Here is a 16,929-nt window from a genome sequence, read left to right as displayed (position 1 = left end):
GGACCGGGGCACGAACCCGTGTCCCCTGCATCGGCAGGTGGACTCTCAACCACTGCACCACCAGGGAAGCCCAAGCTGGAATTTTTTAAAAAGAAATATAAATTAAAAAAAATTCTTCCTGGCTCTACATTCAGGTAATTAACATAATCAGGATCAAGACATCTGGACAGATATATACACCCACGTCCCTTACTACATCCTTCAGGTCCAATGGGCATTAGGTAGACAAGGGCTGGAGACTCTCAAATATGTGACTGGAGTGCATTGACACAGTGTTCTCTGCTTTGCAGATATTTGTAAGTTGCATTCTGAATCTCACAAATGCATATTTATCTCTTACTTCCCAGCAGAGCTTGACTACAGTGTGAATCACTAATCTATTGGTTTTAGAAGTATCTATCTGCTCTGTTGGAAATGAGAAGAGACGTCAGTATTAAGCGAAAGCTTAAAGGTCAATACATATTTAAAGAATTATCATCAAGAAGGTCTTGTTTTCCTAAAAAGATAAATTTCTAAATTCTATACTCCCCTCCCTAGATAGTATAAGGACATTCTCAGGAAAATGCAGCTTGGTATAGTAAAAACAAATAAACAAGAAAACATACAACCCAATGCAATTAATACGCAAATGAAAACTTGTGTTCATATTCCAAATTTTCGCTTTACTAAGTCAAAAAATGAACCTTACTTTGTGGAAGGGAGGCATTATAGCTATTAAGGGGAAATGGAGAACATTCTTGATTTGAGCCCCAGTTCTTCCAAATACTAAGTGTGACAATTGGCAAATTAATTTTCCCAGACTCGATGTATTTCTTTATAATATGGGAATGATAACGATTCTCTCAAGTGTTATCAGGATTCAAAGGAGATAATCAATGTAATAGACTTTCTGTAGAGCCAGGAATATCTAAGTTAGTAATCAATAGCTGATTTTGCCAAAGGTTGAGGACAGCATGGGTAATGAATATAAATGAAAATGTATTTAAATGACTATTTTAAGTAGTTTGGCTAAAAAGGGAAGATGAAAGAAGAGATAAAGGGGATAAAGGGATATTTGGAGATAGATGGTGTGGCTGATACTTTTTTTTTTTTTTTGTCTATTTGTTTCAGAGTTACTATGTTTTTTTATTGTGATGGTAATTGATGGAGTAAGGTCCCAGGGGTCAGAAGGGATGGAATCCAGTAAGTTTAGCAGGAAAAGGGCCACCTCTTCCACTGACATGGGTGTACAGGAGGGAGGCAGAAACAGAAGGAGATGGAGAGAAGTTGGGCTTGCTGGGAGAAGACTATAGGAGGGGGAGAGAGTCGTTGTCTGAGGCCACAGTGCACTGAAGGAGGTGAGGATGGAGGTTCTCTGTGGCAAGTGATGGCTGGATGCTTGAGGAGAGTCATAAATGTTCAAAGTTTGTTAGGAGAACAACTCATAACAACAGCTAAAAACTAAGTTTGTTCATTTATCCCAGAGGAGTTCACCTGGGACACACAAAAGACTTGCCATGTAAGACTGAGGACTCAGTAGAGATTGAAACCTGAATTTGCAGGACACAAATCCTGCAGTAGAGAAAGTAGAGAAAGAAAGAAAGAAAGAAAGAAAGAAAGTCTTAGACCAAATTTAGGAATACAGAATATGGGTCATCTGGGTTCTTCAGGATTTGAGTTTTGTTGAGAGATTGGAGTAAAATGACGATAGTACTACAAATAATATTGTAATGTGTTTATACCATGCCAGGATAGTTTGGTTTGGACAGGGTTCAGAACATGCAAGTTTAGGCATTTATAAAATGAGAACAATAGTGTCAATAATAGGACCATTTTTGTTCATCATTATTATTGCCCCAAAGTACAGAAGTGATTAAAACCTTCCATATGGGTTTTGTCTTAGAGAGCTGTTCACACAGATTTAAAAATAGAATTTTTAATTTTCCTATCTCAAAACTTCTCTTCCATCAGTCTTTTCATCTCTGTGAATTACACCATTATATTCCTATTTGCTCAAGCCAAACCATACCCACCCAGGATACTTCTCCTTCATTCTCCCTTCCCACATCCACATCCAATCCAGCAGACAGTCCTGTTACCTCCACATTTGAAATCTTTTCTGAATCCAACCACTTTACACAATCTCCTAGTCCAAGGGTTGCAAACTTTTTCTGTAAGGGCCAGATTTGGTCCCTGGGCCGTAGTTTGATGACCCCATCCTAGTTCAAGCTTTTATCATTTTTCATTCTTCTTATTTGTATACCTCTTAAAGCAATCTCCCTGATTCTAACTTTACTCCCCTTTGGCCCATTTTCATAGTAGCTAGAGTGATCTAGCTACTAATCAAATTGTCTTGCTTAATGTTCTACAGTGACTTTCCATTATAATTAGAACTAAGTGAGCCTCTGGCCTCCAAAGTACTCCATGATCTGGTTCCTGCCTTCCACTCATTCTCCATTTGCTAAGCATCTTCTGCTTATACTGCCCATTTTTCTGTTCTTAACTCCCCAAGACTTTTCTTGACTCAAATCCTAGTCCTTCCAGCTCCCTCTGCTTGAAATATCCTTCTCTGGGCTGATTTTCTCTTTCTCGTTTATACCAACTATCCCCTCCTCAAAAAAGTCTTTTCTTTCAATAAAATTATTATTTTTAAAAAAGTCTTTTCTGATCCAGCTGACAGAAATACTCTTTTGTATCTCACCCTTCCTAATTACTCTATGGTTCATTATCCTGGTTAGTTTCTTCACTGCACAACAATCTGAAATCATTTCATTTACCAATTTACTTACATATTAAAGTCTCCTCCATACCTGTAAACTTTATGAAGGAAAGGAATTTGTCTCCTTTCTTGGTGTATCTGTAATCCCTGTAATAGACCTGGCAGACAGCAGACACTCAAAAAATAATTGTTGAATGAACACAAGAATGAACAAATGCATGAATGATCAATAGTAAATGATTTGGAGATAAAATTCAATGCCAAAGGCCTCTCTCTGTCTTCTCATTAGTCCTCCATTCTCTCATTTTCGACAAATATTTGATAATCTTTTTAAAGGTTTGTGGAGCTACTTTGGACACTGTGAAGGTACCTGGCAGACAGCAGACACTCAAAAAATAATTGTTGAATGAACACAAGAATGAACAAATGCATGAATGATCAATAGTAAATGATTTGGAGATAAAATTCAATGCCAAAGGCCTCTCTCTGTCTTCTCATTAGTCCTCCATTCTCTCATTTTCGACAAATACTTGATAATCTTTTTAAAGGTTTGTGGAGCTAATTTGGACACTGTGAAGGTTTTTTTTTTTAATTTTTGAATTTTATTAAATTTATTTTTTTATACAGCAGGTTCTTATTATTCATCAATTTTATACACATCAGTGTATACATGTCAATCTCAATCGCCCAAATCATCACACCACCATCCCCACCACTCTGCAGCTTTCCCCCCTTGGTGTCCATACATTTGTCCTCTACATCTATGTCTCAAATTCAGCCCTGCAAACCGGTTCATCTGTACCATCATTCTAGGTTCCACACACATGTATTAATATACAATATTTGTTTTTCTCTTTCTGACTTACTTCACTCTGTATGACAGTCTCTAGATCCATCCATATCTCAACAAATGACCCAATTTCGTTCCTTTTTAAGGCTGAGTAGTATTCCATCGTATATATGTACCACTTCTTCTTTATCAATTCGTCTGTCGATGGGCATTTAGTTTGCTTCCATTTCCTGGCTATTGTAAATAGTGATGCAATGAACATTGGGGTGCATGTGTCTTTTTGAATTATGGTTTTCTCTGGGCATATGCCCAGTAGTGGGATTGCTGGATCATATGATAATTCTATTTTTAGTGTTTTAAGGAACCTAGAGACTGTTCTCCATAGTGGCTGTATCAATTTACATTCCTACCAACAGTACAAGAGGGTTCCCTTTTCTCCACACCCTCTCCAGCATTTGTTGTTTGTACATTTTCTGATGATGCCCATTCTAACTGGTGTGAGGTGATACCTCATTGTGGTTTTGATTTGCATTTCTCTAATAATTAGTTATGATGAGCAGCTTTTCATGTGCTCCTTGGTGATCTGTACGTCTTCTTTGTAGAAATGTCTATTTGGGTCTTCTGCCCATTTTTGGATTGGGTTGTTTGCTTTTTTAATATTGAGCTGCAAGAGCTGTTTATATATTTTGGAGATTAATCCTTTGTTGATTTATTTGCAAATATTTTCTCCCATTCTGAGGGTTGTCTTTTCATCTTGTTTGTAGTTTCCTTAGCTGTGCAAAAGCATTTAAGTTTCATTACATCCCATTTGTTTATTTTTGTTTTTATTTCCATTACTCTAGGAGGTGGATCAAAAAAGATCTTGCTGTGATTTATGTCAAAGAGTGTTCTTCCTATGTTTTCCTCTAAGAATTTTATAGTGTCTGGTCTTACATTTAGGTCTCAAATCCATTTTCAGTTTATTTTTATGTATGGTGTTAGGGAGTGTTCTAATTTCATTCTTTTACATGTAGCTGTCCAGATTCCCAGGCACTACTTATTGAGGAGACTGCATTTTCTCCATTTTATATCCTTGCCTCCTTTGTCATAGATTAGTTGACCATAGGTGGGTGGGTTTACTCCTGGGCTTTCTATCTTGTTCCATTGATTTATGTTTCTGTTTTTGTGCCAGTACCATATTGTCTTGATTACTGTAGCTTTGTAGTATAGTCTGAAGTCAGGGAGTCTGATTCTTTCTGCTCCATTTTTTTCCCTCAAGACTGCTTTGGCTATTCAGGGTCTTTTGTTTCTCCATACAAATTTTAAAAGGTTTTGTTCTAGTTCCGTAAAAAATGCCATTGGTAATTTGATGGAGATTGCATTGAATCTGTAGATTGCTTTGTGTAGTATAGCCATTTTCAAAATATTGTTTCTTCCAATCTAAGAACATGGTATATCTCTCATCTGTTGGTATCATCTTTAATTTCTTTCATCAGTGTCTTATAGTTTTCTGCATATAGGTCTTTTGTCTCCCTAAGTAAGTTTATTCCTAGGTATTTTATTCTTTTTGTTACAATGGTAAATGAGAGTGTTTCTCTAATTTCTCTTTCAGATTTTTCATCATTAGTGTATAGGAATGCAAGAGATTTCTGTGCATTACTTTTGTATCCTGCAAATTTACCAAATTCATTGATTAGCTCTAGTAGTTTTCTAGTGACATTTTTAGGATTCTATATATATAGTATCATGTCATGTGCAAACAGTGACAGTTTTACTTAATCTTTTCCAATTTGCATTCCTTGTATTTCTTTTTCTTCTCTAATTGCTGTGGTTAGGATTTCCAAAACTATGTTGAATAATAGTTGTGAAAGTGGGCATCCTTGTCTTTTTCTGGATCTTAGAGGAAATGCTTTCAGGTTTTCACCATTGAGAATGATGTTGGCTGTGGGTTTGTCATATATGGCCTTTATTATGTTGAGGTAGGTTCCCTCCATGACCATTTTCTTGAGAATTTTTATCATAAATTGGTGTTGAATTTTGTCAAAAGCTTTTTCTGCATCTATTGAGAGGATCATATGGTTTCTATTCTTCAATTTGTTGATATGGTGTATCACATTGATTGATTTGAATTTTGTTGAGGATTTTTGCATCTATATTCATCAGTGATATTGGTCTATAATTTTCTTTTTTGTAGTATATTTGTCTGGTTTTGGTATCAGGGTGATGGTGGCCTCATAGAATGAGTGAGTTTGGGAGTGTTCCTTCCTCTACAATTTTTTGGAAGAGGTTGAGAAGGATGGGTGTTAGCTTTTCTCTAAATGTTTCATAGAATTCACCTGTGAAGCCATCTTGTCCTGGACTTTTGTTTGTTGGAAGATTTTTAATCACAGTTTCAATTTCATTACTTGTGATTGGTCTGTTCATATTTTCTATTTCTTCCTGGTTCAGTCTTGGAAGGCTATACCTTTCTAAGAATATGTCCATTTCTTCCAGGTTGTCCATTTTTTTGGCATAGAGTTGCTTGTAATAGTCTCTTAGGATGCTTTGTATTTCTGTGGTGTATGTTGTAACTTCTCCTTTTTCATTTCAAATTTTATTGATGTGAGTCCTCTCCCTCTCTTTCTTGATGGGTCTGGCTAAAGGTTTTTAAATTTTGTTTATCTTCTCAAAGAACCAGCTTTTAGTTTTATTGATCTTTGCTATTGTTTACTTTGTTTCTATTTCATTTATTTCTGCTCTGATCTTTATGATTTTTTTCCTTCTGCTAACTTTCTAACTTTGGATTTTGTTTGTTATTCTTTCTCTAGTTCCTTTAGGTGTAGAGTTAGATAGTTTATTTGAGATTTTTCTTGTTTCTTGAGGTAGGCTTGTATAGCTATACACTTCCCTCTTAGAAGAGCTTTTGCTGCATCCCATAGGTTTTGGATCATTGTGTTTTCATTGTCATTTGTCTCTACGTATTTTTTGATTTCCTTTTTTATTTCTTCAGTGATCTCTTGGTTATTTAGTAGCATATTGTTTAGTCTCCCTGTGTTTGTATTTTTTACATTTTTTTCCCTGTAATTCATTTCTATTCTCATAGCATTGTAGTCAGAAAAGATGCTTGATATGATTTCAATTTTCTTAAATATACTGAGGCTTGATTTGTGACCCAAATCATGTTCTATCCTGGAGAATGTTCCATGTGCACTTGAGAAGAAAGTGTAATCTGCTGTGTTTGGATGGAATGTCCTATAAATATCAATTAAATCTGTCTGGTCTATTGTGTCATTTACAGCTTGTGTTTCCTTATTTATTGTCATTTTTGATGATCTGTCCATTGGTGTAAGTGAGGTGTTAAAGTCCCCCACTAATTGTGTTATTGTCAATTTCCTCTTTTATAGCTGTTAGCAGTTGCCTTATGTATTGAGGTGCTCCTATGTTGGGTGCATATATATTTATAATTGTTATATCTTCTTCTTGGATTGATCCCTTGATCATTATGTAGGGTCCTTCCCTGTCACTTGTAACATTCTTTATTTTAAAATCTATTTTATCTGATATGAGTATAGCTACTCCAGCTTTCTTTTGATTTTAATTTGCATGGAATATCTTTTTCCATCCCCTCACTTTCAGTCTGTATGTGTCCCTAGGTCTGAAGTGGGTCTCTTGTCAACAGCATATATATGGGTCTTGTTTTTGTATCCGTTCAGCAAGCCTCTTTCTTTTGTTTGGAACATTTAATCCATTCACGTTTAAGGTAATTATCGATATGTATGTTCCTATGACCATTTTCTTGTTTTGGAATTGATTTTGTAGGTACTCTTCTTCTCTTGTGTTTCCCACTTAGAGAAGTTCCTTTTGCATTTTTTATAGAGCTGGTTTCCTGGTGCTGAATTCTCCTAGCTTTTGCTTGTTTGTAAAGCTTTTGATTTCTCCATTGAATCTGAATAAGATCCTTGCCAGGTAGAGTAATCTTGGTTGTAGGTTCTTCCTTCTCATCACTTTAAGTATATCATGCCACTCCTTTCTGACTTGTAGAGTTTATGCTGAGAAATCAGCTGTTAACCTTATGGGATTTCCCTTGTATGTTATTTCTTGTTTTTCCCTTGCTGTTCTCAGTAATTTTTCTTGGTGTTTAATTTTTGCCATTTTGATTACTATGTGACTCGGCATGTTTCTCCTTGGGTTTATCCTGTATGAGACTTGCTGCACTTCCTGGACTTGGGTAGCTATTTCCTTTCCCATGTTAAGGAAGTTTTCAACTATAATGTCTTCAAATATTTTCTTGGGTCTTTCTCTCTGTCTTCTCCTTCTGGGACCCCTATAATGCGAATGTTGTTACATTTAATGTTGTCCCAGGGGTCTCTTAGGCTGTCTTCATTTCTTTTCATTCTTTTTTCTTTATTCTGTTCTGCAGCAGTGAATTCCACCATTCTGTCTTCCAGGTCACTTATCCGTTCTTCTGCCTCAGTTATTCTGTTATTGATTCCTTCTAGTGTAGCTTTCATTTCAGTTATTGCACTGTGCAACTCTGTTTGTTTGTTCTTTTATTCTTCCAGGTCTTTGTTAAACATTTCTTTCATCTTCTTGATCTTTGTCTCCCTCTTTTTCCAAGGTCCTGGATCATCTTTACTATCATTATTCTGGATTCTTTTTCTGGAAGGTTGCTTATCTCCACTTCATTTAGTTGTTTTTCTGGTATTTTATCTTGTTCCCTCATCTGGTACATAGCCCTCTGCCTTTTCATCTTGTCTAACTTTCTGTGAATGTGGTTTTTGTTCCACAGGCTACAGGGTTATAGTTCTTCTTGCTTCTGCTATCTTCCCTCTGGTGGATGAGGCTATCTCAGGGGCTTTTGCAAGTTTCTTGATGGGAGCAACTGGTGGTGGGTAGAGGTGACCCTTGCTCTGGTGGGCAGAGCTCAGAAAAACGTTAATCCGCTTCTGCTGATGGGTGGGACTGGGTTCCCTCCCTGTTGGTTGTTTTGCCTGAGGCAACCCAACACTGGAGCCTACCTGAGCTCTTTGGTGGAGCTAATGGCAGACTCTGGGAGGGCTCACACCAAGGAGTACTTCCCAGAACTTCTGCTGCCAGTGTACTTTTCTCCATGGTGAGCCACAGCCACCCCCTGCCTGTGCCAGAGACTCTCTAACACTAGCAGCTAGGTTTGGTTCAGTCTCCCCTGTGGTCACTGCTCCATCCCCTGTGTCCTGCTGCTCACACTACTTTGTGTGTGCCCTCCAAGAGTGGAGTCTCTGTTTCCCCCAGTCCTGTCAAAGTCCTGCAACCAAATCCCACTATACTTCAAAGTCTGATTCTCTAGGAATTCCTCTTCCCATTGTCGGACCCCAAGGTTGGGAAGCCTGATGTGGGGCTCAGAACCTTCACTCCAGTGGGTGGGCTTCTGTGGTATAAGTGTTCTCCAGTCTGGGACACTGTGAAATTTTAATCAGAAAAATAATCCATGCTAACAACTAACCTGTCTAATGCTTTTCTTTCCAATATCATCATTATCATACCTTAACTCAGGGAGTAATGCTAACTTGGACAAGGTCCAACACTGGGGACAATGGAATAAGAGCACTGAGGTTTTATTGGTCTTGTGGACCTTTGAAGGTTATTCAAAATCAACAGAGACTATGGTGTCAGGACAGCAGTATCCAGAGCCAGAAGACCTGAGTTTAAGCCCTGCTCTGCCATTCACTAGATATGGGACCATAGACAAATGACTGAATCTCTCTCACACTCCATTTCATTATTTATAAACTGGGGTAAAGGTAAGATGACAGCACAGATGTATTGTAAGGATTAATTCAGTTCTATATGTAAAAGGGCTCTGTAAGCTCAAAAATGCTGTCAAATTTTAGTTGTTGTTAAAAATATGTTGCCTTTGCCTAAATGGTCTGTGCTGTGCAGATCCCATATAAGATATGACTTATATTGTCTTCTGAACAGAACAAGACCTTTATGGATTTTAATGTGTTACTGATTGGGGGCACATTTGAAATTTAACAGGAGCCTTCAATTAACAGGAAGCCAAAGAAAAGAATCAACGCAAATATGAAATTTTGGGTTTCCATGAAAAGAGGGCAGGAGAGGGAGATTTTATAAAGAACACAGGCTCAGGATTAGGCCTGGTTCTAAATGGTGCTTCTGCCGTTTATTAGCTGAATGACCTTGGAGAAGTTCCTTAACTCTCAGTTTTGGGTAATCAACCTGTACATGGAAAATAATAATTCTTATTCTAGGGATTCGTTAAAAAGATAAAATGAGAAAATATGTGTAAAAATGCCTGGCCCCATGCCCAGCTCATAGGAGGACCAGAGAGGTTGTGTTCTCTTTGCCATAATTTATGGTGGGCAGCATAGCAACTGACTTTTCTATTCCAGAGGAAAGGGAGCCCAAAAAAGAATGCCCTTCAAGAAGATTTGAGTTCAAAAGGGACAAAGGAGGACTGGAGGGAAAGATCAGAGCCATGGGTTGATGCCTGGGCTGGGAACATCCAGCTTCCAATCAGGGGGATCCCAACTAAGGGTCTGGAGTCTAAAGATTAGAGAGGAAATGGCCCTAACTGTCCATTTCTCAGGTCTCCCCAAGGTTGTTTTTTTTACAAGTGACTTTTCCACCTTAACTAGAACAATTTGGGAGAGCTCTAGCCCAAACTCCAAATTTAACATTTACTGACTTAAAACTATCTCTGGAGCCAGAAAGAGAGCTTTCAGAATCCAGGCCACATTTAGGCATGAACTCTACCTAAATATGTGGGACAGGAAACGTGCCAAGTGAGGCATACACGTTGCAAGGGAATTTAGAAGTTGTACCAGATCTGGTGTTCCAAATTTGTTCAAAGAATTGCTTTAGTTCATCTGGAGGCTGCTGATGAGTGGTGGAATTCATTTCTATTTGAAAGAAATCTTTCTTCTTGTTTCTGTGTGCTCTTTCTTCCAAAATGAGCCTAATTGTTCCTCCTGATTAATTTCTAACTATATATACTTAGTAGAATTAAAAACAGGCTGGTGTGTCATATAAGGAGATATGGAGATACTGAATGAACTACATCCTAAAATAACATTATTTTCAAAGACAGAGTATAATTGCCTAAGTAAACCTCGCCTAAGTCCATAATAGGGTAAAGAAAGCAATACAATCTAGACTGGCCACAAAGGTCCATAAAACATTGTCATTCCTGGTGATGGGTTAATGAGGCCCCTCTCATGACTCTGAGAGTAGAATTATTGCTTAGTCTTACTTACCAGGAAACCTGTAACATGGTGAAGCAGCACAGCTTCTCATTAAGAACCAAGGACCAAGGATTGCTGGCCCTAGGAGAGATGAGGAATGTCTGGCCTAAGCTAAGTGAACAATTTACTCAAGTGTTTTGCACCTTGAATTCTCCATATCAGAGATATATCACAGGTTGTTCCACACCAGGAGCAAAATTGCTTCTGGAAGGACACTTGGGTGTTTAGGGTCAGCACCCTCAGGTGAGGTTCATATAACAGATATCTCCCCAAAATACCACCACAGGTAAGCTCCTCTGGTTATATTTCAGTAGGGCTAAGAAAAGTGTTGAATGAATCATCTCAGTAGCTGCCTAAGATCTACTTGGGAAGGGAGAACTGAATGATGGTTTCTGAAGCATCTGCTTTTATAAATTACCTTGATGAGAAACTGAGACAAGAACTACTTAGGAGGAGTGATCTTTCTTTCATTATATACAATCCCTATATTCATGCTGAAATAAGACCCTAAAATCGGAGGGTACGAACCTGCCTTTTGGTCAGTGTCTATGAAACAGGTAAAACTTGTGTCCTACACAGACCTCTGGGCTCTAGGCTGGCAACTTCAATGTCCTGACCTGGTCTTTTCCTCTGTCAGGAAAAGAGTTAGCTGAGGGGTTCTACTATTTATCTTCAAGGCATTGATCTCATCCATGCATGCATACAGATGTCTAAATCTTATTTTCTCTTAAATCTTTAAACTTCTGCTTCAGATATGATTCCTAGGTGGAAGTATGCAGGCAAGCAGGAACAAAGGATTTATTTATTCTATTCATGTGGTAATGATTCATATTCATGTTAACAGAATTCAAACAATGCAAAAATCATTCTCCCTCATGCCCCAGCCCCCCAGTTGTCCTTTTTTGCTTCCTCTGAGAAAACCAATATCAGCAGTTTCTTTTTTGTGTGCATTCTTCAAGAAAGAGCTTATACATATAAACACATCCTTTAAAAGTGCAAATGGTAGTATATAATATATATGCTCTTCTGTATTTTGCTTTTTTATTTACTAATTTACCTTGGAGATCATTTTATATCAACTGGAAATGTACTTTATTTATTTATTTTTCTTTTGCGGTACGCAGGCCTCTCACTGCTGTGGCCTCTGCCGTTGTGGAGCACAGGCTCCGGACGCGCAGGCTCAGCGGCCATGGCTCACGGGCCCAGCTGCTCCGTGGCATGTGGGATCTTCCCAGACCGGGGCACGAACCCGCGTCCCCTGCATCGGCAGGCAGACTTTCAATCACTGTGCCACCAGGGAAGCCCTACTTTATTATTTTTAATGGATGGTTTGTTGGTAAAGGTGTATCTGTTTTGGGAGGTACCATAATTTATTTAACTAGTCCAGTATTGATGAACATTTAAGTTGTTTATAGTATTATGCCACTTGTATATTAGAGCAGGTGTAATTTTGAACAAAGGTGAATCTGGTCAGAATCTCAGCCCTCAAATCACTGGTCAGTTGCCTATCTTCAGAGTGTGTGCCAATGAGGGCATCAGAAACACAAAAGATTAAGTGTTCTTACCCCCTACACACACACACACACACACACACACACACACACACAAATAATAATGATAATAATAATAAAGGGGTGCGAGGAAAGTTTGGGAGGTAACAGATACGTCTATGGCCTTGTTGGTGGTGATGGTTTCATGGGTATATACTTGTCTCCAAAGTCATCTTTCAATATGTGCAGCTTTTTACATTGTCAATCATACCTCAACAAAATAGTTTTTTTTAAATGAAAAGAAAAACACAAAAGAGTCTCTGACCAAATGCATATGCTCTATCATTGGTGTAATAAATTGCTTGCAAAGATGGCTGCAATAATTCCACCCATCCCTACATGCACACTCCTTTGCAACAGACTTTGTCATTTATATCATCCTGAGGGACAGTCCATTTCTTTATGGCTTCTATCTGACCTTACCACGTGATTGTTTTCTACAAAAGAATGTAGCAAAAGACCCCAGTGTACTGATAGTGAATGCCTGAAGCACTCACTTGGCCATATCTGCTCCTAGCGAGCCCCACAGACATTCTCCCACTGCCACTGGAGCCAGTGTTATGGCTAGATTGGACCTTGTGGTTCTTATTATGACTGCAGGATATCCCTCAACAAAATCATCAGGGAACTTTGAAGATTTATTGATCACAGGTCCTGGAGGGTACACAGCATGCAGAGACCACACAGCAAGGTCTTGGTAGAGATAGAGGGAAGAGTGTGGACCTGGGGCTTTGACTTCATTAGGGTCCAAAGGTGGGGTGGAGTTTCACGAGTTCATTCTTTATTGGAGAATTTAAAACATAAGAATGGGAATCAGGGCATGGGAAGGGAGAAATCTTCCATTATCTAGGTTACTCAGGGCTTCTGTTATCTAGGTTCTCCAGGGCTTTCTGAAAGAGGAACCTTCATGGGTGGACAGCCTAGTTCCTTATCTAGTTGTTTTGCTAGTAGCTGTGTCCTACAGCTGGAAATTTGTTTTCGAGATGGATGTCTTTGAAATGGATGCCTCAGCAATCAAAAAGCTTAATGTCTGTTAATAGCAGTAGACAATGGATTCAAGTGATAAGGATTTGACCAAATCTCTCTCACAGGGTTTTTCCAACCCTGAAAATTCTAGAGATGGACCTAGGAATTCACATTATAGCAGGTTCCCCAGGTGGTTCTTTTTTAATGTAATAGCTGAGGCATAACTCACATTCTACATTTATGTATTATGTAAGGTTATGAAGCAGAATAATAAAATAAACAACCATGAATCCACTACCAGCTTAAGAACTAGATATTACAAATATTACTGAGACCATGCTTGCCCCACAAAAGGCCAATAAATCGGAGATGAGGTGTTGAGGCAAGGATTACGACTTTATTCGGAAAGCCAGCAGACCGAGAAGATGGCGGACTAGAGTCCCCAAAAAACCATCTTATCGGAGTCTGGATGCCAGTTTCTTTTACAGAATCAGAGAGAGAAGTAAAGTAAAAAGGCAGAATAATAGAGAGGGAGAGGCAGAGAGGAAATGAAGTAAAAAGGGCCATCAGTCTTGCAAAACATTGGGGAAGGGATGTGTTAATTTCTTCTTTATTGAAGCCATTTACAGGTGGGTAGGGTTCCCTGAGGCAGGCCATTATGTGTGATTATACTAGAAAAAGCAATGAAAAGCAAAGGCTAAATTCAAAGAAACAGATCCAACATGGCGTCAAAATTGGCTCTTCCCTGTTACACAAACACCATGGTATCTATCTATACTCTCCTTCCCTGACCCATTCCACTGTCTTCCCAAGAGAGAGGTAACAACATCTTGAACTGGGAGTTCATCATTCCTTGGCATATACATATATTATATACATACAAAATCTATATGTACGTACATATATGTACACTATATATACAGTGTGTGATAAATATGTGTGTATATATACACATTCACACACACATATTTGGTTTGCTTATTTTTAAACTTTATTTAAAACTTGTATCATACTGCATGACAAAGCAGAAGATTACTTTGATAAGGGTATAGCCTCACATTCACACACACATATTTGGTTTGCTTATTTTTAAACTTTATTTAAAACTTGTATCATACCGCATGACAAAGCAGAAGATTACTTTGATAAGGGTATAGTCGGGTGTTAAGCTGCTTGTGTACAAATTCTAGCTCTGCCACTTAGTATCTGAGGGACCTAGGCAATTTACTTAAATTCTATGGGATTTGGTTTCCACTTCAATAAAGTAGGGGTGATAATAGTGATATCTACCTCTTAGGGTCTTGGTGGAGTTAATGAATTAATGTATCTAAAGAAATTAGAACAGTGCCCTACACAGAGTAAGTGCTTTGTAAGTATTACTATTTTTATTTTGCAATTCACTTATTTCACCCAGAATTATGCGTGTAATGATTCATACATGCTGTGTGTATCACTGCAGTTCATTCATGTTTCACTGATGTATATCACTCCAGTAGAGAAGTATACTGCAATTTATTTGGCCATTCTCTAATTAATGGATATGGTCATTGTCCCCAATTCTTTGCTTTTACAACAGTGCTACTCTTAACAATCTTTAACATATTTCCTAGGGAATATATGCAGAATCTTCTCTGGGGTGTATGTCTTGGAGTAGAGTTGCTGGGTCATAGACAATGAGAATGTTCAGCTTTACAAGGTAAAGCCAAGTCGTTTCCACAGTGGTGGTACCAGGAAGCAGTCCCATGTTCTTGTCCTTTCACACCTTCACCAGGATTTGATTTTATCAGATTTCAGAATTTTAATGCATTTATTTTTGAGTCTTAGAGAAAAATTCTAGCTCAAGATTTTAGTGAAAAGAAGATATAACTTTTGAAAAAAAAAGTTTAATAATCTTGACATTGTTGATGTCACAGTTGGAGAAGCATAAAGGCATTTCCTCAATCCTTCTTAGACTCCCTGCAGCCCCTAGCTCTCTCACCATCCCTTCCCCATTGCACTTCCCCTTTGTCTGCCATCTTTATGCTACACCGTTTCTAGTCTCACCTTACTCCCCTGACTGCTTTCTCCTTTCACCTCCCTCTTTGCTGAGTATGCTTATTCTCTACTGCTCCTCAGGTTGCTTGAGTTTTGAATCCTGACAATTCCACTCACTGCAACTCAGGACAAATTTCTTAATCTTACTGCACCACAATTTCCTCAGCTCTAAAATGGGCATAATAACAGTATCTACTAACCTGGTTTAGTGAGGATAAGTGTAAAACACCCAGAAAAGGGTCTGACACATACTAAGTGCTCAGTAAATGTTATCGACCATTATTCCCTTCCCTTACATCTCAAGTCAAGTTTCCTGGAAAGGGGACTCTGAGATTTGCTGGCAACAACTTTACTGGGGAGTGTTCTCAACACTTTTGAGGGGTTGTAGGAAGCAAAGATGGGCAGAGAACCATGTTGCAGTAACAACAAAGGTCTCAGCCAATCCTACAAGAGTTCTAGAGCTGGATGGCCTTTCAGAGCTGCCCTAAACTGGGGCTAGAGGTCGTCTTTATTCCCCTATGTCTACGAGGCTCTGGATGCTGGCTGACCTGAGGAAGGGATTGTTTGCTGAAGACAGATCCCAAAGATAGCCCCAACTGAGGTTGGTTGGCTACTGATACTCTCAGTAGCCTGTGAAACAAGGGCTTCAGTCCTAAAGGGCAGTGAGGGGTTAACCTAGGTGGTATACTGCAACATCCACTACACTCCCTTCTATATTTTCTCCCAAGAAAACCACTTAGGTTATTTCTTATTCTTCAGTTATAGTCAACATTTTCTTCCTTCATCACAGGTTGCTATATGATGTCAAAAAAACCTGGTGAATACAATTAATTTTAAAGGCCAAAAGAATACGATATTCTTGGCATTTTATGAACCAAACTCTGCTGCAGGTTGACTTTTCTACCTTTCTGTCACATTGGTATTGTGTGGAATTAGCCAGTGTCCTTGCGCTGTGTATATATGTTATATTACTTAACGGTAAACATTGTAGAAACATACAGACCTTCAACAAAGTTGCCATTCACTGAAGCAGAGCTACACCAACCTATTTCATATCTTCCCTATCAAATTCCACAGATATCGTAGTGCAAAGAAAGTTACTTAAGATTGCTGAGACTTGGTTTTCTTTATCTGTAAAATGGTTCAATTTTACTTATCATAAAGGACTCAATGGGGAAAAAAGTCCAAAAACAGATCCAATAAAGAAATGTTCCCATCAGTGTAAGGTGTTAGTCATCACATCATGTGGCAGTAGTACCTTAGTCACACACGTATAAAATAAAATTTAAAAATCTTAATACCTTAAAATTACAGTGACCACTGGCATATATGGTGACAGCAGAGGCCACTCAATGCTGAGAACTTCCCACAACAGATTCATTTACTCACCTTCATTCATGAAGGGAAAATTTATTTGAATCACGCCTCTCTAAAAGAAGAATTCTTCAGATAAATATCAGGCTGCTAATAATAACCAAAAGCTGATTAAATATTGAGTGCCTATGATCCAATTTAGAATGTTTGCTCATCTTTCATGCTTTCTAAAAGCTGAATAATAAAAATAGACTTTGGGTTGTGATGCATCAGCACAGCCCATATCAAGACATACTCTGGGGGCCCTAAACCAAGATAGTGGAGTAGAAAGACATGCTCTCATTCCCATGTGGGTGACTCACAGACTGGAGAACA

The sequence above is a fragment of the Neophocaena asiaeorientalis genome, unplaced genomic scaffold (genome assembly GCF_003031525.2).
Source record: "Neophocaena asiaeorientalis asiaeorientalis breed wild unplaced genomic scaffold, Neophocaena_asiaeorientalis_V1.1 scaffold99, whole genome shotgun sequence".
NCBI lineage: Eukaryota > Metazoa > Chordata > Mammalia > Artiodactyla > Phocoenidae > Neophocaena > Neophocaena asiaeorientalis.
Note: the sequence above shows the minus strand (reverse complement) of the source record.